The following is a 24,206-nucleotide window of genomic DNA, read 5'->3' as shown; positions in this document are numbered from 1 at the left end:
GAAATTTGATGGAAAACTTACGGAATTATGCTCTCGCGAAGTTAGCAGTCTCGACGATGTTTACGCATCGGCGATTTCGCCCACTTTGAGCCCTATTTTCAGCCAATTCGAGTGTACTAGTCGACAAAAATCATAACTATTTCGCTAGAACTACAATTTTTCTATCGAATGAGTACAAGAAACCACCCATTTACCAATTTCAACTATCCAATAAAGCTGTCAGAAATTAGCAATTTTGCCAATTTCACACAAATTTCAAAAGATGCCAATTTACAAATAGGGTCCAGAATAGACAAGACAGACATTCCTGGCACTAAAATAACATTTCCTCTGTTCATTAGTCACGTCCCCAGTCCCCTCTTACATTTCTTTTGCTTTCCACTTTGAATTTTTATTCTCACAAAAAATAGAAGATTTACTGTTATGCAGACTACTGCATTTATTTATTTTTTTTTTATTTATTTAAAAATTTGTGCACACATACAGAGGTACAAAAAATACAGAAAAGAGCAGTATGCCAAAGCCACTTATACTATGCATAGCATTACGGGCTGGCTTAAAATTAACTTAAGATGAACTAAGCAATGATGACATCGGTGATAAAACTTTAATGTAAACAGATTACTATAAAGCACAAGTGAGTATTACAAAGACAGGTCATATGGTTGTATGCATTGTTGTACATTCAGTAGAATGGAGTATTCTGTTAGGTAGTGTATTTAAAAAATAATAAAGTTAGATTGGGTTTTAGGTTTAACATTTATGTGATATAATTGTGAGAAACATTTAAGATATACAATTTATAAGGTTCAGTTATTCAGTATTTATTTGGTTTTGGGTGAGTAAGTGATCTTTGAGAAGAGACTTGAATTTATAAACAGGTAGTGTTTCTTTTATATTTACAGGTAATGAGTTCCAGATTTTAGGGCCTTTTATGTGCATTGAGTTTTTGCATAGTGTGAGATGGACACGAGGAACATCAAAGAGTGATCTGTGCCTTGTGTTATGGTCATGTGTTCTGTTGAGGTTGGCAAGGAGATGTTTGAGGGGAGGGTTAATATCAGAGTTAAGTGTTCTATGTATGTAATAGGTGCAGTAATAAGTATGAATGTTTTGTATGGTGAATAGGTTTAGTGTATTGAATATTGGTGGAGTGTGCTGCCTATAGTGAGAATTTGTTATCATTCTAACTGCAGCCTTTTGTTGGGTAATTAGTGGTCTGAGATGGTTACTTGTTGTTGAGCCCCATGCACAAATTCCATAGGTGAGATAGGGGTAAATAAGAGAGTGATATAGGGCCAGGAGGGCTGACTGTGGAGCATAGTACCGTATCTTCGATAGTATGCCTACAGTCTTGGAAATTTTCTTAGAAATTTGTTGTATATGTGTATGAAATTTGAGTCTATTATCAAGGTGGATTCCTAAGAATTTTCCCTCTGTTAGCTTTGTGATAGGTGATCCGTTTATCATTATGTTAAGAGGGACATCTGTAGCTCTGTTACCAAACTGAATGAAGTAGGTTTTGTCAATGTTTAGTGTAAGTTTGTTAGTCCTCATCCAGGTAGATATTTTCTGTAATTCTGTATTTACAGTATTGGCTAGCGTGACTGGGCTTGGGTGGGAGAAGACGTATGTAGTGTCATCTGCAAATAGTGTGGGTTTGAGTAATTGCGAAGCATTTGGTAGGTCATTTATGTATAGGAGAAAGAGAAGAGGGCCAAGGACACTTCCCTGTGGGACACCAACTGTAATTGGTTGTGCAGAAGAGTTTGCCCCATTTGCATACACATATTGGCTTCTGTTGCTGAGGTATGACTTGAGGTAGTTGAGGGAGTGCCCTCTTATACCATAGTGTGACAATTTTACGTGGAGCAAGTCATGGTTAACTGTATCAAAAGCTTTACGTAAGTCAATGAAGATCCCCAGTGGGACTTCTTTTTTCTCTATTGCAGTGTATATATGTTCTAGCATGTGTATAATAGCATCATTAGTATTTTTATTTGGCCTGAATCCAAATTGGCAGGGGTTGAGTATGTTTTGGGAGATAAGGTAGGAGTAGATTCGTTTATGAATTAATTTTTCGAAGATTTTTGAGAGAGGGTGTAAGTTGGATATTGGCCTATAGTTATTCAACTCTGTTTGGTCTCCTCCTTTGTGGATCGGGGTGACCCTTGCTATTTTGAGTACTGTGGGGAAGGTGGAGGATTCAATGGATTTGTTAAAGAGTGTTGCAATGATTGGTGATAGCACTTGTGACACTTTTTTGTATATAAAGGGTGGTAAGGTATTTAAATCTCCTGCCTTGTTTTTTAGCGTGTTGATAATAAGGGAGACTTCGTATGGGTTAGTCGGAGCTAGGAAAAGTGTGTTCGGGTAGTTGCCAGTGAGGTAGTCATTTGGTGGGGTATCTGAGCTTGGGATTTTATTGGCAAGGTTTTGTCCTATAGTGGAGAAGAAGTCATTGAGTCTGTTTGCTGTTTCTGTTGGTGGGAGTTGGGGTTCATCTGATTTTGCTAATTTTATTTCGCTATTTCGTGATATCTTTTTTGTTCCTAGAATTTCTGATAGGGTTTTCCAGGTCTTTTTTATATCACCTCGTAAGTTGGATAATCTGTTCTCATAATACAATTTTTTTGCCCTTCTTATCAGGCTGGTTAGGATTGACGAGTAACGTTTTGTTTGGTCTCTGGTTATGTGACCCATTCTGTACTGTTTTTCATATTGGTGTTTTGTATTTATGGATTTGAGAATGCTGGGTGTTAACCAGGGACTGTTCAGTCTCTTAGCTGTCATCTGTTTAGTTTTTTTAGGGCAGTGCTTGTTATAGAGGTATTGGGTCTTTTTTAGAAAATTATTAATACATTCGTCAATATCTGTATAGATTTCTAGCTCAGTGTGCCAGTCAATGTTTGCTACTGCTGTTGTGAAGTTATTAATGGCTGCCTCATTGTGAAGTCTGAAGGTGACTTTAGTAGTGTCTTGGGGTAATTTACCAAGAGTTGTTATGAGAAAAGTAGGGTAGTGGTCTGTGGTATTATCTGTAATTATGCCTGATTTTAAAGGGGATATGGTGTTGGTCCAGATGTGGTCAAGTAGGGAAACACTAGTCTCTGAACATTTCTGCTACTTTGAGCTCAATTTCAAGGTACTTTTCATTGTGAAACCAATCAAAATCATCTCAATTTCTGTAATATATCATCCATTCTATAAAATGAGATCAGGAAAACTAGAATACAACCATAAATACCATACGAAAATACAGTGCAAAGTCAGTTTTAAACCAAAAACAGGGTCAATTTTTTTTTTTTCTCATTACGCACTATGTGCTGCAGGATTTTTTTATACTGTGCACACTGACCACATAGACCCATTCTTTCATATGTAGGCCTACCAGCTTTCTCTCGCTAAATTTGAAGGCTCTAGAATTTAGACGTACTAGTACGTCAATAACCCTGATGCGTAAGCCGTACTAGTACATCAGAAACCCTGAAAGGGTTAACTGAAATACTGTACAGTATTTCAGTTAACCCTTTCAGGGTTTCTGATGTACTAGTACGGCTTAACTGCCTCTTACCTGTGAGATAAGAGCTAATGGCAAAATTCTAGCAGTTTCAAATCTTGCAGGAGAAAGCTGGTAGGCCTACATGTGAGAAAATGGGTCTGCATGGTCAGTGTGTGAAGAATAAAAAAAATCCTGCAGCACACAGTGCATGAGAAAAAAACTGCAATCGTATTTTTTATATAAAACAGGGACTTTGCTGTGTATTTTCGTATCATATTTATGGTTTTATTCTTGTTTTCTTGGTCTCAATTGATAGAATGGAAGATACAGTACAGAAATAGAGATGATTTTCAATGGTTTAAAGATTAAAAGTAGCTTGAAATTGAGCTCAAATAGCAGAAATGTTCAATTTTTGCAAATGTTCAAGAGTAAATAAATCACGCCACGCGTCCAATACACATCAACTGGTGGGTCTACTATGCATTCACGAATGCGCTGATATTATTTATACAATTATGCAGTAGTCTGAATAACAGTAAATCTTCTATTTTTTGTATGCATAAAAATTCAAAATGAAAAGCAAGAGTAATATAAGAGGGGCCTGGAGACATGACTAATGAACAGATAAAATGTTATTATAGTACCAGGAATGTCTGCACTGTTTATGCTGGACCCTATTTTGAAATTGGCCTTTCTTGAATTGGGTAGTTGAAATAGGTAAATAGGCAGTTTCTTGTACTCAATCAATAGAATATAAGGAGTTCTAGTAAAATAGCTATGAATTTGGTCAACTGGAACAATGGAATTGGCCCAAAATAGGGCTCAAAGCAGGCAAAATTGCCAATGCGTAAATATCGCCGAGACAGCTAACTTCACGATAGCGTAATTCCATGAGATTTCCATCAAATTTCATATTTTTGTTTCATTACCTTCGCAAGATACACAGCAAGAGCTCAAGAGATGCTTACAGCATGTGCGTTAGTCACTATACTGACTGAGACCCAGGCTGTGGACTCGGGTGATCACATGATCTGAGCATGGTCAGTCGACAACCAAGACTATGTAAGAAAATCAGGACCAAATTCCTTGTTCGAAAACCAATTTGCTTGACAACTGGTCCGTTCGACAACCGACATTCCACTACATATTTATTGGTTATTACAGTATTTGGTTTTACTTATTTGAGTTTATCCTCCTGTTCTTGCCATGTTTTAGTAAGCAGAGAGATCCAAGTTTTACAGGTTGAAGAGTTTCGAGAGTTAATCTACTCTCTGAGCCCAGCCATGGGCCAGGCTCATCTGGTGCTTGCCTGGTCAACCAGGCTGTTGCTGCTGGAGGCCCACTGCCTCATATATCCATCACAGCCTGGTTGATCTGACACCTGGTGAAGATACTTGTCCAGTTTCCAGGACTGCATAAAGGAATCAAAATTTATATGCTGATGAGGAAAGGGATCAAAGATTTAAAGGCTGATGAGCAAAGGAATCAGAAGCTTTTTGAAAATGATTATGAAAATTTTTATTTCTTAACACAGAGGAGTTAAAATGGGTGAATTTGTAGTTCATTAGGTTACAGCTTTAATACAATTAAAATGAAAATACAATTTGATGCAATAAAAATTGTATGTTTAAAAGAATACCAATTATTATGCAAATAATATTGGGCAAGCTATTCCTAAACCCTACATACAGTACTACTTAATTCTAGTCCTAGCATATTAACCCGTAAACGGTCCAAGCAGATCTACGTTCATATGTGTAGTGCTCCAAAAGTAGATCTATTTTTTTTTTAAATATTTTCAAATGTAACAAAAAAAAAGATGTACTTTTTTTACATTAAAATGTTGAAAAAACGTATATATACGTTTGGACTGTTTACGGGTTAAACTATCTACTATGATAAACATTTACAGTGGACCCCCAGTTTACGATCAGCTACCAATGTGACCAATTATGTAAGTGTATTTATGTAAGTGCGTTTGCATGTGTATGTTTGGGGGTCTGAAATGGACTAATCTAATTCACAACATTTCTTATGGGAACAAATTCGTTCAGTAATGGCACCTGAACATACGTCTGGAATGAAATAATATCGTAAACCGGGGGTCCACTGTATTTGTGTTAATTTTTTTTTACAAATGTTTTACATACCCACATGCAGATGAAAATAATATGTGAAAATCATTATTTCTTAGAAACCTACATAAAGTTACAATGGATGTGTTTACAGTTCAGTTATTATTATTATTATTATAATCAAAAAGAAGCGCTAAGCCACAAGGGCTATACAGCACTGCAGGGTAGGGAAGGAAGCGAGGGTATTGGGCGGCAGAAGGGGGGAGGGATGATCAGTAGGTTACAGAAAACAGCGGGGCAGGGGATAGTGCGGGGGTAGAGGGTAGCAAGAGATTGAGGTAGAAAGGGCTGAAGGTATCAGAGTTTGTGAAGTAAGTCAGTTGTTGTCAAAAAGTCAATGAGAGAGTCCGGATGAAAGGTGGGTCCATCAGCGAGAAGGGAAGGTAAAGAGAGAGCAGCGGAGCGAAGACGACGACGGAGGTAAATTCTGCGTGCTCGTTGATAAAGTGGGCAGTCTAACAGAATGTGGCTGACTGATAATGGAACCTGACAATTCTCACAGAGAGGAGCAGGGCGCCTCTCCATGAGATATCCATGAGTAAGACGAGTATGGCCAATGCGAAGACGGGAGAGAGTAGTCTCCCAACCTCGACACTGGTGACAAGAAGACGGCCAGTAACCTATACTCGGTTTAATAGATTGAAGTTTGTTACCGAGCAGAGTAGACCAACGTTGTTGCCAACGGGTGTGAAGGTGGGTAGCTATTGCAGCAAAATAGTCCGTAAATGGAATACCTCTATATGAAACTGGTAGGTCATGTACTGCTGACCGCGCAGCAGTGTCTGCCTGTTCATTGCCCTGTATGTCAACATGACCAGGGACCCAACAAAAAACAATATCTTTATGCTTGGTAAAGATGCGGCGTAGCCAAAGTTGGATACGGAGGACTAAGGGGTGAGGTGTATCAAATTTCTGTATAGCCTGTAAAGCACTAAGGGAGTCTGAGACAACCACAAATGATGACACAGGCATAGATGCAATACGGATAAGTGCTGCAAGAATGGCATACAATTCAGCAGTAAAAATACTAGCCGAAGATAGTAAATGCCCTCGTACGACGCTGTCCGGAAACACTGCTGCGAATCCTACGCCGTCAGAAGACTTAGAGCCATCTGTGTACACTGCAATGGCATGAGAATGAGAGTGGAAGTGGTCAAGAAAAAGAGAGCGGGAAGCGACCGTAGACAGTTGGGCTTTCGAGCAAGGGAGAGAGAAAGAACAGACTCGAACAGCTGGAACTTCCCAGGGGGGTAGGGAAAAGTGAGATGCTACATGAACATAGAAAGGTGGTAATTGAAGAGAAGACAAGAGCGAATGTAGGCGAAGAGAGAAGGGACGGAGTAAACAGGGGCGGCGAACAAATAAAGAATGTCTACTAATATCAGTGACCATTCTATAATGGAAGGATTGCGGAGATCATGAGAATGTACATAGTAGCGAAGGCAATGGGCATCACGGCGATAGGATAAGGATGGAACATTCGCTTCTGCATAGAGGCTCTCAACAGGGGAAGAGCAAAAAGCACCAAGGCATAAACGTAATCCTTGGTGATGAATGGGGTTAAGGCTAGAGAGAGTAGCAGGAGAGGCCGCTGAATAGATCTGGTCACCATAATCAAGTTTCGATAAAATGAGGGTGGAATGTAGGCGAAGGAGAGTTCGACGATCAGCTCCCCATGAAAGATGAGCAAGGGTTTTAAGAAGGTTCAGCCGGCTGTGACAAGTTGCCTTCAGAGAGGTAATGTGAGGTTTCCAGGATAACCTACGGTCAAAGAGGAGGCCCAGAAACCTGACTGTATCACGTTCAGGGATACGGGAGCCATAGAGGTACAAAGGATGATCGGAGATGACAGAGCGTCTAGTGAAAGTAATTTGGTGAGTTTTGGTACTGGAAAATTTAAACCCATGTGTGGTGGCCCAATTGGAAACACGGTCGACCGCATGCTGGAGAGAAACTGTAATGAGGTGACAGTCAGCGCCTGCACAGGCAATAGCGAAGTCATCAACATAGAGTGATGACCAAATATTTGATGGAAGACTAGAGGCCAAATCATTTATAGCAAGGAGAAAAAGTGTTGTGCTCAGAACACATCCCTGGGGGACACCTTCAGCTTGGATAAAGTCCGGGGAGAGCACATTATTAACCCGAACACGGAAATGTCTGTCAGTTAAAAAGTTCTTAAGGAAGGATGGTAGATTGCCTCGGAGGCCTAAGGAGTGGGCTTGGGCCAAAATATTATACCTCCAAGTTGTGTCATATGCCTTCTCAAGGTCAAAAAATATGGCAATAACTGAGTGGTTATTCGCAAAGGCATTACGAACATACGTATCCAAGCGTAGTAAGGGGTCTATGGTAGAACGTCCCTTACGAAAGCCATATTGACGAGTGGAGAGACTGTTGTGTGTCTCTAAATACCACACTAAACGTCTATTTACCAGGCGTTCCATCACTTTGCAAACTGCACTGGTAAGAGCAATGGGACGATAGTGGGAGGCTTCATGTCCCGTAGTGCCTGGTTTGCAGAAAGGGAGAACAATGGCAGATTTCCACGGCTGTGGAAGAACTCCTTGTGACCAAATAAGATTGAAAAGGCATAATAGGACTGCAAGGGCTGACTGATGTAAATGTTGTAGCATACGAATATGAATGTCGTCGGGCCCAGCTGCCGATGATCGGCAAGCTGAGAGTGTTGCCTCCAGTTCTTGAAGTGTAAAAGGCACATTATACTGTTCTTCTCTGAGAGAAGAAAAGTCCAAGGGTGCTAACTCTCTGGCAGACTTTGAGGAAAGAAACGAGGGGCATAGATGGAGCCCCTGAGAAATACGGACCAGATGATTGCCAATTTCATTGGCAACATCTAGTGGGTTTGCTATATCAACACCGGCAACCCGCAGAACAGGAGCCGGGTCAGGAGAATATTTACCACTCAGTTTTCGTACTTTTTTCCAGACTGCACTCATAGAGGAAGCAGAGGTGATGGTGGAGACATAATCTCGCCAGCAAGTGCGTTTAGCATCACGGATGACACGGCGAGCGATCGCATGCTTCTGCTTAAAATCAAGAAGTCTCTCCGTGGTTCTATTGTACCGGTACCTGCCCCATGCAGCGCATTTCAAACATACTGCACGAGCACAAGCAGGAGACCACCAAGGCACGCATTTCTGAGAATGCCTGCCCGAAGTTTGGGGTATAGAATGAGAAGCTGCAGTTAAAACGGAGGACGAGAAGAGGTGTAAAAGCTCATCAATGGAGGACGAAGAAGGAACCTCACTAAAAACAGTTAGTTGTGAGTAAAGGTTCCAATTTGCCTGATCAAATTGCCAGCGTGGGATACGAAGAGGTGGTGAATATGAAGGGGAAGTAAGAATGATTGGGAAATGATTGCTGTCATGTAAATCCGGGAGAACAGACCAGGTGAAGTCTAATGCGGCGGAGGAAGAGCAGACTGAGAGATCGATGCAAGAGAGAGTGTGAGTCCGAGGATCAAAATGGGTGTGAGTACCTGTATTTAAAACATGGAGGGGGTGGGTAGCAAGAAAAGCCTCTAACTGAATGCCACGGGAATCACAGTGAGACCCCCCCCCCCCAGAGGAAATGATGGGCATTAAAATCGCCAAGTAACAGAAGCGGTGGCGGTAATGACGAAACAAGAAAGGCAATATCCGGGATAGATAATGCCCGAGAAGGAGAGAGATATAAAGAACAGAGCGTATACCACCTATGCAAGTGGATACGGGCTGCTGTGTAATGCAGCGAAGTACGAACAAATAGCTGATGGTACGGAATATCAGTGCGTAGAAGAAGGGCACTTTCATTAAAGGTCCCATCAGGAAAAGGATCTGAAGAATACAATAAATTATAGCCTGAGATGGGATAGATAACAGCAGAGTGTAATTTTGGTTCCTGTAAGCAAACACCAACAGGGGAAAACTGGGAGAGTAACATCTGAAGCTCACCCCGATTACCCCTGAGGCCGCGTATATTCCACTGTAAATAGGCCATGATTGGCAACGATAAAGATACCTGAAATCCGCAGGTAAGGGTTCCTACAGACTAGAGGGGTTAGAAAAGTCCACATGCGGTGGCAGTGGAAAACGTTCAAGCAGCGAAGGAACGGTGCGCTGCGAAGAAAGGAGTTGCACAGATGGAGGAGAGGAGAGAGAAGGAACAGAGGGTGGATCAGTGTCCATTGATGGTTTGGTCTCTGCAATATATTCAGAGATTGCTTCAAGTGTTTCGGAATTCAGAGACGTCGTATGGGAGACAATATTGGAGATGGTAGGGGGAGGATGAGTAAAGATTGGAACTGTAATGGACTGTACCAAGGTAGGGGGGGGGGCGAAAGGGTGGAGGGAACTGGAGAAGAAGCGTGGAAGGGGACAGAAGAGGCAGAAACCTGGGAGGTGGCAGAAGAGGAAGAAACTTGGGAGGGAACAGGGGAGGAAGGTACAGTACGAGGAGGAGGGTGAACCTCTACACTTGTAACAGAGCCAGTGAGAGGGGAAGAACCAGGTACAGAGACAGGGAAGGTAAAATGAGGAGGTGGAAGAAGGGAAGGAGGGGTTAAAGAACCTTTTTTTGACTTCTGAGAAGTAGAGGGACGATTGAGAGGAGGTGTCGTACGAGATCTCGTCGATACCGAGGCTTGTGAGGGAGAACACAAAGAAGCGAGAACAGACTGAGGCGTTGAAGTAGGGACGTCTGAGCCCAGGACAGCAAAAGAATTAGATACAGGAGTGACTATGGGAGAGGTAACCACAGAGGAGGCTGCAGAAGATGGGACCCCAGAAGTGGGGGGACGTTTTGAAACACGGGAATAAGAAACACGAGGTAGTCTCCCTTGGAGGCGGAGATGAGAAACTGCCATGGCATAAGGGAGACCTTCTGCCTCTTTGAGGTAACGGATTTCCCGCTCATTTAAGTAGACTTGGCAACGGCGAGAGTACGAAGGGTGAGCCTCATGACAATTAAGGCAAGAGGGAGGTCGATTGCAAGACGTATTAGAATGGTCATCGGCACCACAGACTGGGCATTCGGCTATAGATCTGCAATATTTCGCTGGATGGCCAAATCGCCAGCAATTTCTACACTGTTGCGATGTAGGGATCACCTTTCGAACTTGTAACCGATGTCCTGCTACATAAACTGAGGATGGGAGTTCACGGCTGTCAAAAGTTAAACGAGCCACATTGCTAGGGTATCGTCTCTGCCCACGGGCAGGAAGAACATAAGTGTCTACCTTGAGGATTGGGAGATCTTGGAGTTCCAGCTGTTCAAGAATGTCATTGCCACATGTCTGGAAATTTTGTTGAACTATGGTATGGGGCAGAATGACGGTACCACTACAAGAATTGAGGGAATGATGTTTTTCAATAGTGACAGGAACAGTATCGATATGGGAAAGAAGAGAAAGATCATGAGCTTGGGTAGCATTCTGTACAGTGATGATGTGCGTACCGCTCTTAAGAGCATGAAAAGAAATATCTTTACCAACATGGCGTAGGAGTGCCTTGCCAATACTATGGTCGGAAAGATAGGCAATAGAGGAAGTCGGTCGTGAAGTGAAGAATTTAGTCCATTGTGCATTCTGAAACTGAGCGTGGAAAGGGAGTGCTGGATGTGTCGATCTTTTCTGAGAAGAACGAGAAGGTGGAGAAGTATCATCAGTAGGTAATTGTCATTGGCGTTTAGGAGTGGCACCAGAGTTGGTCCGACATGGAACGGGCCAGCGATTTGAAAATTGTCGCACCATAGAGGGAGAGGCCAGAAGCATAGTCAAAGGAAAGCGGAGGTCAGATAAATCGAAAGAGTCAGTCGAGACCTCAGTACCTGAATAGGGTGAGGAAACAGCACTGGCAAGAGGTACAGAGGCATTAGGAGTGTCCGAAGAGTAGTCCAAAGACGAGGCGGGGTCAGATCGGGGTGAGGTATCAAGAAGGGGCCCGTGGGTAGCAGGTTCGTGGACTAGGGCTGCCATGATTAGGTTACTTCTTTCTTTTTGTTTTTAAGAAAAAAAAGTAAAGAAAATAAAATAAAAAAAAAAGAATAAAAAAAGGGGGGACCGGGGAGGGATAGTTCCTAGGAGGAATGAAAGGGCCAGAAATCTCCCTCCACGCCCAAGAGGACCTCAGCACCGCAAGTAGCGCAGATGCAGCATGGAACCCATGCCATACCCTACCCATCATGCCAGTAAACCAGCAATCTGGGATAGCAACCTCACATCTGTCGAGCTACCTCGGTGGACAAAAGAGAGGGCGGCCAGATATCTGCCACAAAGCATACCTCCTTCGGCCACCACCCCCGGAATCCAAAAGGTGGCTTCCAGAGATACACCCGTCGCCCAAAAAGACACCCAAAGCCACCCTCCGGGATACCGGAGAGGGATCGGGACATCCCCAGGCAATCCAGATTCCACGGCAAACTACGCCACCGCCAAGAACCTCAACGGAATGGGATGGACCCCGGTACCCTTTCCCCTACCTAGGAACTAGCGTGCCTGTGGGAAAAAATCCCAAAGGCCAAAAAGGAAGGGCAAAAGGGAGGGGTGGGGAGGAGGAGGAGGAGGAAAGGAAAGGGGGGAGGTTGGGATAAGGAAGGGGGGATGGGGGGGGAATTAGGTTCGGTCTGAGGAAGGAGACCGACAGGTCTAATTCCTCAGACCAAGAGCCTCTTCACCACGCCAAGGAGCCCCCCTTGAAGAGGTAAAGATTTACATAATAATGACAAGTTAGAAACTGGCCTGTAATTATAGCATTAATTTCTTTTGAGTCACCACTTCTGCAGATTGGTGTAACATTTGCTGGTTTAAGTATGGTAGGAAAGTTTTGGTTTCTAGTGATTTATTGAGCAGTGCTGTAATAGTTGGTGATAGCAAATAAGCAGCTTTTGCATATATAAGTGATGGTACATTAGATTTCATTTTTGCTTTACTTTTAGCAAATTTATTAGTGAAGCAACGACTGTCAAATTACTTGGGATATTTAGAGAGAACTTATCAGTGAAGTAATCTTTAATTTGTCAGGGGAGTCTGGAATTTTGCTGGCTAGGTTTGATCCTATAGCTGAGTTATTTATGGTAGTTTATTTACTGTTTCAGTTTCAGTTTATTTCAAGGGGTCATAGTGCTCTGAAAATTATTATTATTATAATTAAAACAGAAGTACTAAACCTACAAAGATCATACAGCACTGCAGGGCAGGGAAGGATGCAGGGGTATTGGGTAGTAACAGGGAGAGGAATGATTATTAGGTCATGTAGTGCAGCAGAGCATTGGATGCATCATCATCATCAGAGTTTGTGCAGTAAATCAGTTGCTGTCAAAAAGCCAATGAAAGAGTCTGGGTTAAAGGAGGGTCCATCAACAAGAAGGGGAGGTAAAGTAAGGGCAGTAGAGCGGTGATGATGTTAGAAGTAAATTCTGCGTGCTTGTTGACAAAGTGGGCAGTCCAACAGAATGTAGCTAACAGAACTGGAACCTGACAATTCTCACAGAGTGGAACAGGGTGCCTCTCCATGAGATACCCATGAGTAAGACGAGCGTGGCCGATGCGAAGACAGGCGAGAGTAGTCTCCCAACCTCGACACTGATGATAAGAAGACAGCCAGAAACCTATACTCAGTTTAACCCTTTCAGTGTAGACAGGTCCTCTCCCAAACTTGTTCTCAGGGTTGAAAAATTTTCAAAAAAAAAAAAAAAAATTATTATTCTTATAAAATGACAGAGCATATTTTTGTGAGTATTATAGGCCAAAAAATTTTTTTTTTGTGATCAATACTTACCGAGATATGGAGGCATGAAGTTGACAGAAAGCGAGCTGCTTACGGCAACATCACCGACTGCCGGTCATGCGGAAATAGTTTATTTTTCCTATGTTTTTCTTTTATTTTTTAATATTTTATTTTTTCAAGTAACTTTTATGGCCTGCGAGACCAATATAAGCCATGTTTTGGATATATACACTTGTTACATGGTACACATGGAGCAGGGAGAGTGAGGACCTAGTAGCAATCGGTGAAGAGGCAGGGCCAAGAGCTGAGTCTCGACCCCTGCAACCACAATTAGGTAAGTACACAATAAGTGCACAAACATTGACAAGTGAACATTTTCATCTATTTTAGTCACACATTATTGCCTAGAAATATATACATAGTATTTATAGGTCCCAGCAATGTTTTGGTGGGGAAGGGAGTGTGGGTTTGTGTAAATAATATAGCTGGCCAGCAGGCTGGCTGGTTGGCTCTGTCTGTCTCTGTCTCTGTCTCTGTCTCACAGGTACACATAACTACAATTATACATAGTGTAAATTACTTAGGATACACGGACAATATAATAATAATAATAATAATAATAATAATAATAAAACAGTGGACAAATAAATAAATAACAAAAAGGCACAATACCGTGACTGGAACAATACACAAATAACCCACACATAAAAGAGAGAAGCTTACGACGACGTTTCGGTCCGACTTGTCAATGGTCCAAGTCGGACCGAAACGTCGTCGTAAGCTTCTCTCTTTTAAGTGCGGGTTATTTGTGTGTGTTGTGTAAAACAGTGGACCCTTGGCTAACGATATTAATCTGTTCCTGAGAGCTCATTGTTAGACGAAATTATCGTTAGCCGAATTAATTTTCTCCATAAGAAATAATGGAAATCCAATTAATCCGTTCCAGACAGCCAAAAGTATTAAAAAAATTATTTTTTTTTCATAAGAACATAAGAAAGGAGGAACACTGCAGCAGGTCTGTTGGCTCATACTAGGCAAGTCCTTTAAAACCCTTCCCACTAACAATATATGTGCCCAACCCAATTTACAATGCTACCTAAGAAATAAGTCACTGTCTTACCAGCGGGATGCTTTACACTACAGTTTGTAAAACTGCAACATTAACACCCCTCCTTCAGAGTGTAGACACTGTACTTCCCATCTCCAGGACTCAAGTCCGGCCTGCCGATTTCCCTAAATCCCTTCATAAATTTTACTTTGCACACACTCCAACAGCATGTCAAGTATTAACCCTTTGAGGGTCGACAGGCCCTCTCCGAAACTCGTTCTCAGGGTCGGCCAAATTTCAAAAAAAAAAAAAATTATTTTTTCTTATGAAAAAATAGAGTATTTTTTTCTAAACATTATAGGCTAAACAAAAAAATTTTAGCGTCAATACTTACCGAGATATGGAGGTGTGAAATTTCCCAAAATTGAACAGCATATGGTAACATCGCCGACTGCCGTCACCCGGTATTTTTCTATTTCCTTTTTTATGTACTATTTTCAATTTTTTTTCAATTTTTCTTTTTCTGAGTAACTTTTATGGCCTCTGAGGCCAACATGATCAGTATTTTGTAAGTTATTTCTTTTTCAATACTACACAATAAGGGCGTAAACACTGTTGTCATTATTTTGTTTACAGAAAATATTTACACAAACAAACAATATGAAATGTTGTTTATTACTATTTTTCTATATTTTATATACACATATACAGTCACAGGACATGTTTCTAGAAGTTCTGCAGCCTGTGGAAGTCTTTGAAACATGGTGTCATGCACAGTGGAGTTTTGCACTCCTCACACATAAAACGAGTGTCTCTGCGTTGTCGTGGGCGTTTTTTTGTATGTGAACAGACGTAACACCTCTTCTGAGCCTTTTTCTTCAAAGCAGTAGCAGGCAGTTTTACCAGGAAGTGATCACCATGCTTCAGACGAGCAGGTAGTTGTTGATAATTTGGTGGGCGGTCAATTGCAGGTGCATTTCCTTGGTACTTGAATACTATTTGTCTGATGACAGACAAACAGAATTCGCCGTACTGTGGTTTGTTTCTGGTGCTCATCTTATACATATTATAAGCATTGAGCATGGAAATGTCCAGAAGATGGAAAAACAGTTTGATGTACCACTTATAACTCTTGCGAACACAATCAGCAAACCCAATCTGCATGTCACATTTGTCCACTGAACGCATGTTGAAGGTGTAATCAATCACAGCTGCAGGTTTTAGAATGGGTTCATTTCTCTCTCTATGCTGCCTGCCACTGTCTGCCATTTCATTAGGGTGAATTGATGACAACAGTGTGACATCTCGTTTGTCATGCCACCGAAATGCCATGATGTCATTGGCAGCAAACGCCTGCACCTCACCTCTGCGAGTGCCAGCATCAAACCTGGGCATATGTTTTCGATTTGCACGCACTGTGCCACACACATCTGTCATGTTCACTCGCAAAAAATCACTGAGTGAGGGGCTTGTGTACCAGTTATCTGTATATAATATATGCCCCTTACCAAGGTATGGTTCTATCATTGTTCGAACCACATCACCTGAGATGCCCAATAACTTCCTGGTATTTTGCAATGTATAACTTCCAGTGTACACAATAATATCCAATACCAGACCACTGTAACAATCACAAAGCACAAACAACTTTATACCAAAGCGTTTCCTCTTGCTTGGTATGTACTGCTTGAAAGAGAGTCTTCCTTTGAACAGAATCAAAGACTCGTCAATTACAAGCTTCCTGAAGGGATAAAAATGAGTACTGAATTTCTGTTTCAGATACACAAACACATTCCTAATCTTATATAACCTGTCAGTTCTGTCAGGCCTGGTTTTATCTGAGAAGTGAAGCATACGTAACATTAGCACAAATCGATTCACTGGCATTATATCACTGAAACCTGGTGTTGCAATCAGGGGGTCTGTTGACCAGTATGATTTCACTTTGTGCTTATACACATGTGGCATAAGCATTATTGTGGCAAAGAAAAGATACAGCTCAGCCACAGTTGCCTCCTTCCATTGGTGTAGACGTGATTTTGGTGAAAGTATTGTGTTTGCCATGGTGTACTCGTAGTATGTGTTGCTTTCCATGACAATACTTTTCATCAGTGGTTCGTCAAAGAATAACTCGAAACATTCCAGTTCAGTGGCATTGTTCCCAAGTGTACAAGATGGCCGTATTCCACTTTGGCTGCCATCAAACTGGTGGGGATTTGGAACAAAATTGACAGCTTCCTGCCAATCCCAGGTGCGGTCTGCTGGTGGGTACTGGACAATGACAGGTGGTTGTGGTTGTGGAGGTTGTGGTTGTGGAGGCTGGTGTGGTGGGGGAGTGGGGGATGGTGGCCTTTGTTCTAGATCAGCTGAGGCAGCGGCGTGGGTGGCAGCGTGGGTGGCAGCATGGCCCACTGCTGGTGCCTCACCGCCGGCACCACTACCACCACGCACATTTTCCATCCCAATTGCAACAGTATCTTCGTCATTTTCACTGTCTGTTCCTGTTGTACAGCCACGGGATGTACTCCGAGATACACTCCTTCCCCTTGGAATAGCATATGGCACACTTCCAGAGCGCATATATCGTCGTATATACTGACGCTTCACTGGGGAATATTGCACTTCACTATCACTACTGGAACTAGTTTGAAGAGCTTGTAGTTCATATTCACTATCACTATCATCACCCATGCTCTCATCTGAGTCTGGGATTTGGGAAAATAGAAGTTTCCTCTTGGGTTCTGGAACAACTGAACGTGAACACGAGGGCCCAGCACCAGAGGTGGAAGGCTGAGGGTCGTCTGGGTTTTCTTCACTATTACCGATATTATGGTCATTAGTTTCGGTCAAAACCTCACTAAAACCACGAAACTCATCTTCACTGGCACTTCCATCACTATTAGAACTGTCACTGGGGAACAAAAGTGTCCCAATTCGCCGAGGAGTGAGGAGCTTCTTACCGCGAGGCATGGTGGACATTGTTTACTAAGAGGGCATTCCCACAATGCACCACTGGGTCCCAGATTTTTTTTCTACCGCGCACACTGACCACGCAGACCCATTCTCTCACACCTAGGCCTATCAGCCTTTTCGCGCGAGATTTGAGGCCGCTAGAATTTATGCGTACTAGTACGTCAAAAACCCCTACGCGTAAGACGTACTAGTACGACGAAAACCCTCAAAGGGTTAAAACCATTTGTCTCCATTCACTCGTATCAAATATGCTCATGCATGCTTACTGGAAGTCCAAGCCCCTCACACACAAAACTTCCTTTACTCCCTCCCTCCAACCTTTCCTAGGCCGACCCCTACCCTGCCTTCCCTCCACTACAGATTTATACACTCTCAAAGTCATTCTGTTTCATTCCATTCTCTCTACATGTCTGAACCACCTCAACAACCATTCCTCAGCCCTCTGGACAACAGTTTTGGCAATCTTGCACCCCCTCCTAACTTCCAAACTACAAATTCTCTGCATCATATTCACACCACACATTGCCCTCAGACATGACATCTCCATTGCCTCCAACCCTCTCCTCACTGCAACATTCACCACTCATGCTTCACACCCATATAAGAGTGTTGGTAAAACTATACTCTCATACATTCCCCTCTTTGCTTCCAAGCACAAAGTTCTTAGTCTCCACAGACTCCTAAGTGCACCACTCACTCTTTTCCCCTCATCAATTCTATGATTCACCTCATCTTTCATAGACCCATCTGATGACGTGTCCACTCCCAAATATCTGAATACATTCACCTCTTACATACTCTCTCCCTCCAATCTGATATCCAATCCTTTGTCACCTAATCTATTTGTTATCCTCTGTTATGAACTGAAGTGGGCTGGTAAAGCCTCACTTTGTTCAGTTCATACCTTCCTCTGGACCAGGAAGGGTCTAGGGAAGTGTCCACCTCTAGACCAACATTCGCCTCCCTAGAAAATACCAGGAATTTTCGGAAACTCATTGCTAAGACCTATCTCGGTTGGAGAAGGCAGTTGAGAAGCTCTTAGAGAAAGTGAAGCCAAGTGAGCAAGCCTCTGTGGTGTAAGAGGGCTTATTGTAGAGTGAACCCTATGTAAGAGCTCTATCAATGTGGTGTTCAAGATTTTAAGCAACACCTGTGCATGTACATATACTGGTATTTCCTGACTCACTCAGAGCCATTTGTAAATACAGTGGTCCCTTGATAATAGTCCAGCTCGATAGTCGTCCTTTTCGGAAATCGTCGCGTTATTTCATCCAAACATTGGCTCGCAAATGGTCCGTTGATTCGCTAATCATCATTCATCTGGGACGTGTACACACAGCCCTGAGCCGCCTCACACGCCATTCCCAGCCAGTGTGCCATTGTTTATCAGTGAGCGAGGATGATCCCACGAGTTCATACGATACATTGCATAATATTCCATTCGTTTTAGTGCTTGCAACTGCTAAATAAGTCACCATGGCTCCAAAGAAACCTTCTAGTGCCAGCCCTTTGGTAAAGAATGTGAGAAACACATATAATTTAAGAAAATGTTTGTAGAAAAATACGAAGGTGGTGGTGGTAGAGTGGAAGCAGTTGTGATAGTGGTTGATGGTGGTATAGGGTGGTAGTGATGGTGGTAGAAGGTGGTAGTGATGGTGGTAGCAGTTGTAATAGTGGTAGAAGGTGGTAGTGATGGTGGTAGCAGTTGTAATAGTGGTAGAAGGTGGTAGCAGTTGTAATAGTGGTAGAAGGTGGTAGTGATGGTGGTAGCAGTTGTAATAGTGGTAGAAGGTGGTAGCAATGGTGGTAGCAGTTGTAATAGTGGTAGAAGGTGGTAGTGATGGTGGTAGCAGTTGTAATAGTGGTAGAAGGTGGTAGTGATGGTGGTAGCAGTTGTAGTAGTGGTAGAAGGTGGTAGTGATGGTGGTAGCAGTTGTAATAGTGGTAGAAGGTGGTAGTGATGGTGGTAGCAGTTGTAATAGTGATAGAAGGTGGTAGTGATGGTGGTAGTGGTTGTGATGGTGGTAGACGGTGGTAGTGGTTGTGATGGTGGTAGACGGTGGTAGTGGTTGTGATGTTGGTAGAGGGTGCCTTCTTCAGTGATTCAGCAATTCTACTAACTCCTCCAATGTTGTTGGAGTTATATAGGGCAACAGAAAATACCGCCACCTCAGCTGCTGCTTCACCACCATTATGGATGACTTACTCTCAGTGGCCCTTATACACCCAACAACAACACAACACCTCGTGACATACATAAAGACTTATTTTATTCATTCTAAACTACATATATTCCATGTTTCTATGTTATTAGTATGTGACCTCACTTACTTGATCATAAGAGATTTTTGGAAAGAACACTTCAGTATCCTCCATTGCATAAGCCTTATAGGTAAGGCTTGGGAGGGAGTGACTACCAGGACTTTGAACTCTGCTTGGAGAAAATTGTGGCCAGATTGTGTCCACAAGAGGGATTTTGAAGGGATTGTGGCTACCCTGATGAGCCTATGTCAGGTGTGAACTCTATTGTGGCATTGGGGAGTTCCATGGGGTTGAATGCGAGTTTGGAGGATGTGGAAGAGTTGGTGGAGGACCACAGGGAAGAGCTAACCACTGAGGAGCTGTAAGAGCTTCATCAAGAACAGCAACAGATCGCAGCTCAGAATCTTGCTGCAGAGGAGGAAGAGAGATGGAAGAAGGTGCCTTCTTCAGAAATTAAGGAGATTTTTGAAATGTGGGGTAAGATGGAAAGATTTATGAAGAAACATCACCCTGGAAGTTTTAGCAGTAAAGGTCGAGAACCAAAACCTAGTCATTGTGGTAGTCTACAAGCCTCCGGATGCAACATCCCAGCAATTCCAGGAACAGCTGTTAAAAATTGACCACTGTCTGGAAAACCTTCCAGCTCCTGCACCCAACATCTTGCTCCTGGGGGATTTCAACTTAAGGCACCTAAAATGGAGGAATATAGCAAATAATATTGTTGCAGTAATAACACCAGGAGGCAGCTCTGATGAAAACTCACACTCACGCGAGCTTTTAAATCTCTGCACAAAATTCAATTTAAACCAGCAAATAATAGAGCGTACTAGACTGGAGAATACACTAGACCCCATCTTCACTAACAATGATGATCTGATAAGAAATGTCACCATATCAAAAACAATATACTCAGATCACAACATAATTGAGGTTCAGTCATGTATGCGCGGAGCCCCAGACCGACATAATGAGATTAGTCACGAGGGAGCATTCACCAAATTCAACTTCAATAACAAAAACATAAAGTGGGACCAAGTAAACCAAGTCCTAACCGATATAAGCTGGGAAGATATACTAAGCAACACAGACCCCAACTTATGCCTAGAACAGATTAACTCGGTGGCACTCGATGTATGCACAAGGCTTATTCCTCTAAGAAAGAGGAGGAGTAGATGTAAAACAGAAAGAGACAGGCGCTCCCTTTACAGGCGACGGAAAAGAATAACAGAGCGGCTAAAAGAGGTCAATATATCTGAAATGCGTAGGGAGACACTGGTCAGAGAAATAGCAAGCATCGAACTTAAGCTAAAAGAATCCTTTAGGAGTCAGGAATCGCGGGAAGAACTAAAAGCCATAAATGAAATCGAAAAAAACCCAAAGTATTTCTTCTCCTATGCCAAATCAAAATCGAGAACAACGTCCAGTATTGGGCCCCTACTTAAACAAGATGGGTCCTACACAGATGACAGCAAGGAAATGAGTGAGCTACTCAAGTCCCAATATGACTCAGTTTTTAGCAAGCCGCTAACCAGACTGAGAGTCGAAGATCAAAATGAATTTTTTATGAGAGAGCCACAAAATTTGATTAACACAAGCCTATCCGATGTTATCCTGATGCCAAATGACTTCGAACAGGCGATAAATGACATGCCCATGCACTCTGCCCCAGGGCCAGACTCATGGAACTCTGTGTTCATCAAGAACTGCAAGAAGCCCCTATCACGAGCCTTTTCCATCCTATGGAGAGGGAGCATGGACACGGGGGTCGTCCCACAGTTACTAAAAACAACAGACATAGCCCCACTCCACAAAGGGGGCAGTAAAGCAACAGCAAAGAACTACAGACCAATAGCACTAACATCCCATATCATAAAAATCTTTGAAAGGGTCCTAAGAAGCAAGATCACCACCCATCTAGAAACCCATCAGTTACACAACCCAGGGCAACATGGGTTTAGAACAGGTCGCTCCTGTCTGTCTCAACTATTGGATCACTACGACAAGGTCCTAAATGCACTAAAAGACAAAAAGAATGCAGATGTAATATATACAGACTTTGCAAAAGCCTTCGACAAGTGTGACCATGGCATAATAGCGCACAAAATGCGTGCTAAAGGAATAACAGGAAAAGTCGGTCGATGGATCTATAATTTCCTCACTAACAGAACACAGAGAGTAGTCGTCAACAGAGTAAAGTCCGAGGCAGCTACGGTGAAAAGCTCTGTTCCACAAGGCACAGTACTCGCTCCCATCTTGTTCCTCATCCTCATATCCGACATAGACAAGGATGTCAGCCACAGCACCGTGTCTTCCTTTGCAGATGACACCCGAATCTGCATGACAGTGTCTTCCATTGCAGACACTGCAAAGCTCCAGGCGGACATCAACCAAATCTTTCAGTGGGCTGCAGAAAACAATATGAAGTTCAACGATGAGAAATTTCAATTACTCAGATATGGTAAACATGAGGAAATTAAATCTTCATCAGAGTACAAAACAAATTCTGGCCACAAAATAGACTGAAACATCAACGTCAAAGACCTGGGAGTGATCATGTCGGAGGATCTCACCTTCAAGGACCATAACATTGTATCAATCGCATCTGCTAGAAAAATGACAGGATGGATAATGAGAGCCTTCAAAACTAGGGAGGCCAAGCCCATGATGACACTCTTCAGGTCACTTGTTCTATCTAGGCTGGAATATTGCTGCACACTAACAGCACCTTTCAAGGCAGGTGAAATTGCCGACCTAGAAAATGTACAGAGAACTTTCACGGCGCGCATAACGGAGATAAAACACCTCAATTATTGGGAGCGCTTGAGGTTCCTAAACCTGTATTCCCTGGAACGCAGGAGGGAGAGATACATGATTATATACACCTGGAAAATCCTAGAGGGACTAGTACCGAACTTGCACACGAAAATCACTTACTACGAAAGCAAAAGACTTGGCAGACGATGCACCATCCCCCCAATGAAAAGCAGGGGTGTCACTAGCACGTTAAGAGACCATACAATAAGTGTCAGGGGCCCGAGACTGTTCAACTGCCTCCCAGCACACATAAGGGGGATTACCAACAGACCCCTGGCAGTCTTCAAGCTGGCACTGGACAAGCACCTAAAGTCAGTTCCGGATCAGCCGGGCTGTGGCTCGTACGTTGGTTTGCATGCAGCCAGCAGCAACAGCCTGGTTGATCAGGCTCTGATCCACCAGGAGGCCTGGTCACAGACTGGGCCACGGGGGCGTTGACCCCCAGAACTCTCTCCAGGTAAACTCCAGGTGAGAAGGATGTTGCAAGCCATATCGGCAACTTGTACAGCGACAGAGTCTTGGCCCATTTTAGGGACGCTTTAAAGAGACGCCAGAAACAGAGCTCTCTGGACAGTTTTTTGCAAGACAGGACTCCAGTGACTCAAGCTGGTCCTAGTGGCATTAACCCTTTGACTGTTTCAGGCCCCTCTCTGAAACTGTCATTCTATGTCGCCAAATATTCAAAAAAAAAAAATTATTTTTTCTTATGAAAATGTTAAGATTATTTTTCTGAGTGTTTTAGTCCAAAAAAAAAAATTTTTGCCATCGGTACTTACCGAGATATAGAGCCTTTAAGTTTGCAGAAAATGAGCCACGTATGGCAACAGCGGCGACTGCCGCTCACCCGGTAAACTTTAGTTTACTTGTAATTGAAGGTTTTTTGTTTTTTTCACTATTTTATTTTTTCACCTAACTTATGTGGCCTATGAGACCAAAGTAAGGTGCAATGTACATATATACACTCGTTGTATACAACACAATAAGCACACAAACATAATTATCAATATATTGTTTACAAAACTTGTTTACAAAAACAAACAAACAATCATCCTCCTCCTCCTTCTCCTCCTCCTCCTTCTCCTCCTTCTCCTCCTCCTCCTTCTACTCCTCCTCCTTCTACTCCTCCTCCTTCTCCTCCTCCTCCTTCTCCTCCTCCTCCTTCTCCTCCTCCTCCTCCTTCTCCTCCTCCTCCTCCTCCTCCTCCTCCTCCTCCTCCTCCTTCTCCTCCTCCTCCTTCTCCTCCTCCTCCTTCTCCTCCTCCTCCTTCTCCTCCTCCTCCTTCTCCTCCTCCTCCTTCTCCTCCTCCTCCTCCTCCTTGTCTTGTGTGCGAGTGTGTGGCTTATAATTGTTTTGAGTCAGAAGTCGGCAGCTGTCAAAGTGACATATTGTCTCATTACTCACTCCCCCTCCTGCCTGTCAAAACAATGGGGTCGGATGCTGCCTCCCCTCCTCCATTCTATCTAATTATCTTTCTCCCTCATTCTATATCTTTCAATCTGTCTCTCTTTCTATCTGTCTGCCTATCTCTGTCTTACAGGTACACATAAATACAAGTATACATAGTGTAAATTACCTAGGATAACCCAAGAAATCCAGACAAAGTGCTATACTCTGCTTGAAGATGTGAGTAAAAGTGATGACACAGTCTTGTGGCTCTCTCTGAGACAGAGAGCTAGATGGACAGACAGGGAGCTTGACAGACAGACAAATAGACAGACAGAAATGTTTGTGTACCAGCAAAAACA

General features: G+C 42.9%; 1 protein-coding gene across 8 annotated transcripts in view; it reads right to left on the bottom strand.

Moving 5' to 3' along the window:
• Positions 1-24,206, bottom strand: part of LOC128685720 (GDNF-inducible zinc finger protein 1) — a 464,801-nt gene that overhangs the window by 356,627 nt on the left and 83,968 nt on the right. Inside the window, exon 1 of one of the 8 annotated variants that reach the window (XM_070088047.1) lies at positions 13,126-13,306. The exons of the other annotated variants lie outside the window; for them this stretch is intronic. The gene's annotated coding sequence lies outside the window, so the exon portion shown is untranslated. Of the gene's footprint in view, positions 1-13,125; positions 13,307-24,206 lie in introns of those variants that run through there. 8 annotated transcript variants of the gene reach the window in all.

The sequence above is a fragment of the Cherax quadricarinatus genome, chromosome 23, assembly GCF_038502225.1.
Source record: "Cherax quadricarinatus isolate ZL_2023a chromosome 23, ASM3850222v1, whole genome shotgun sequence".
In the NCBI taxonomy this organism is placed as follows: Eukaryota; Metazoa; Arthropoda; class Malacostraca; order Decapoda; family Parastacidae; genus Cherax; species Cherax quadricarinatus.
This window is presented reverse-complemented; position numbering and strand designations above follow the sequence as displayed.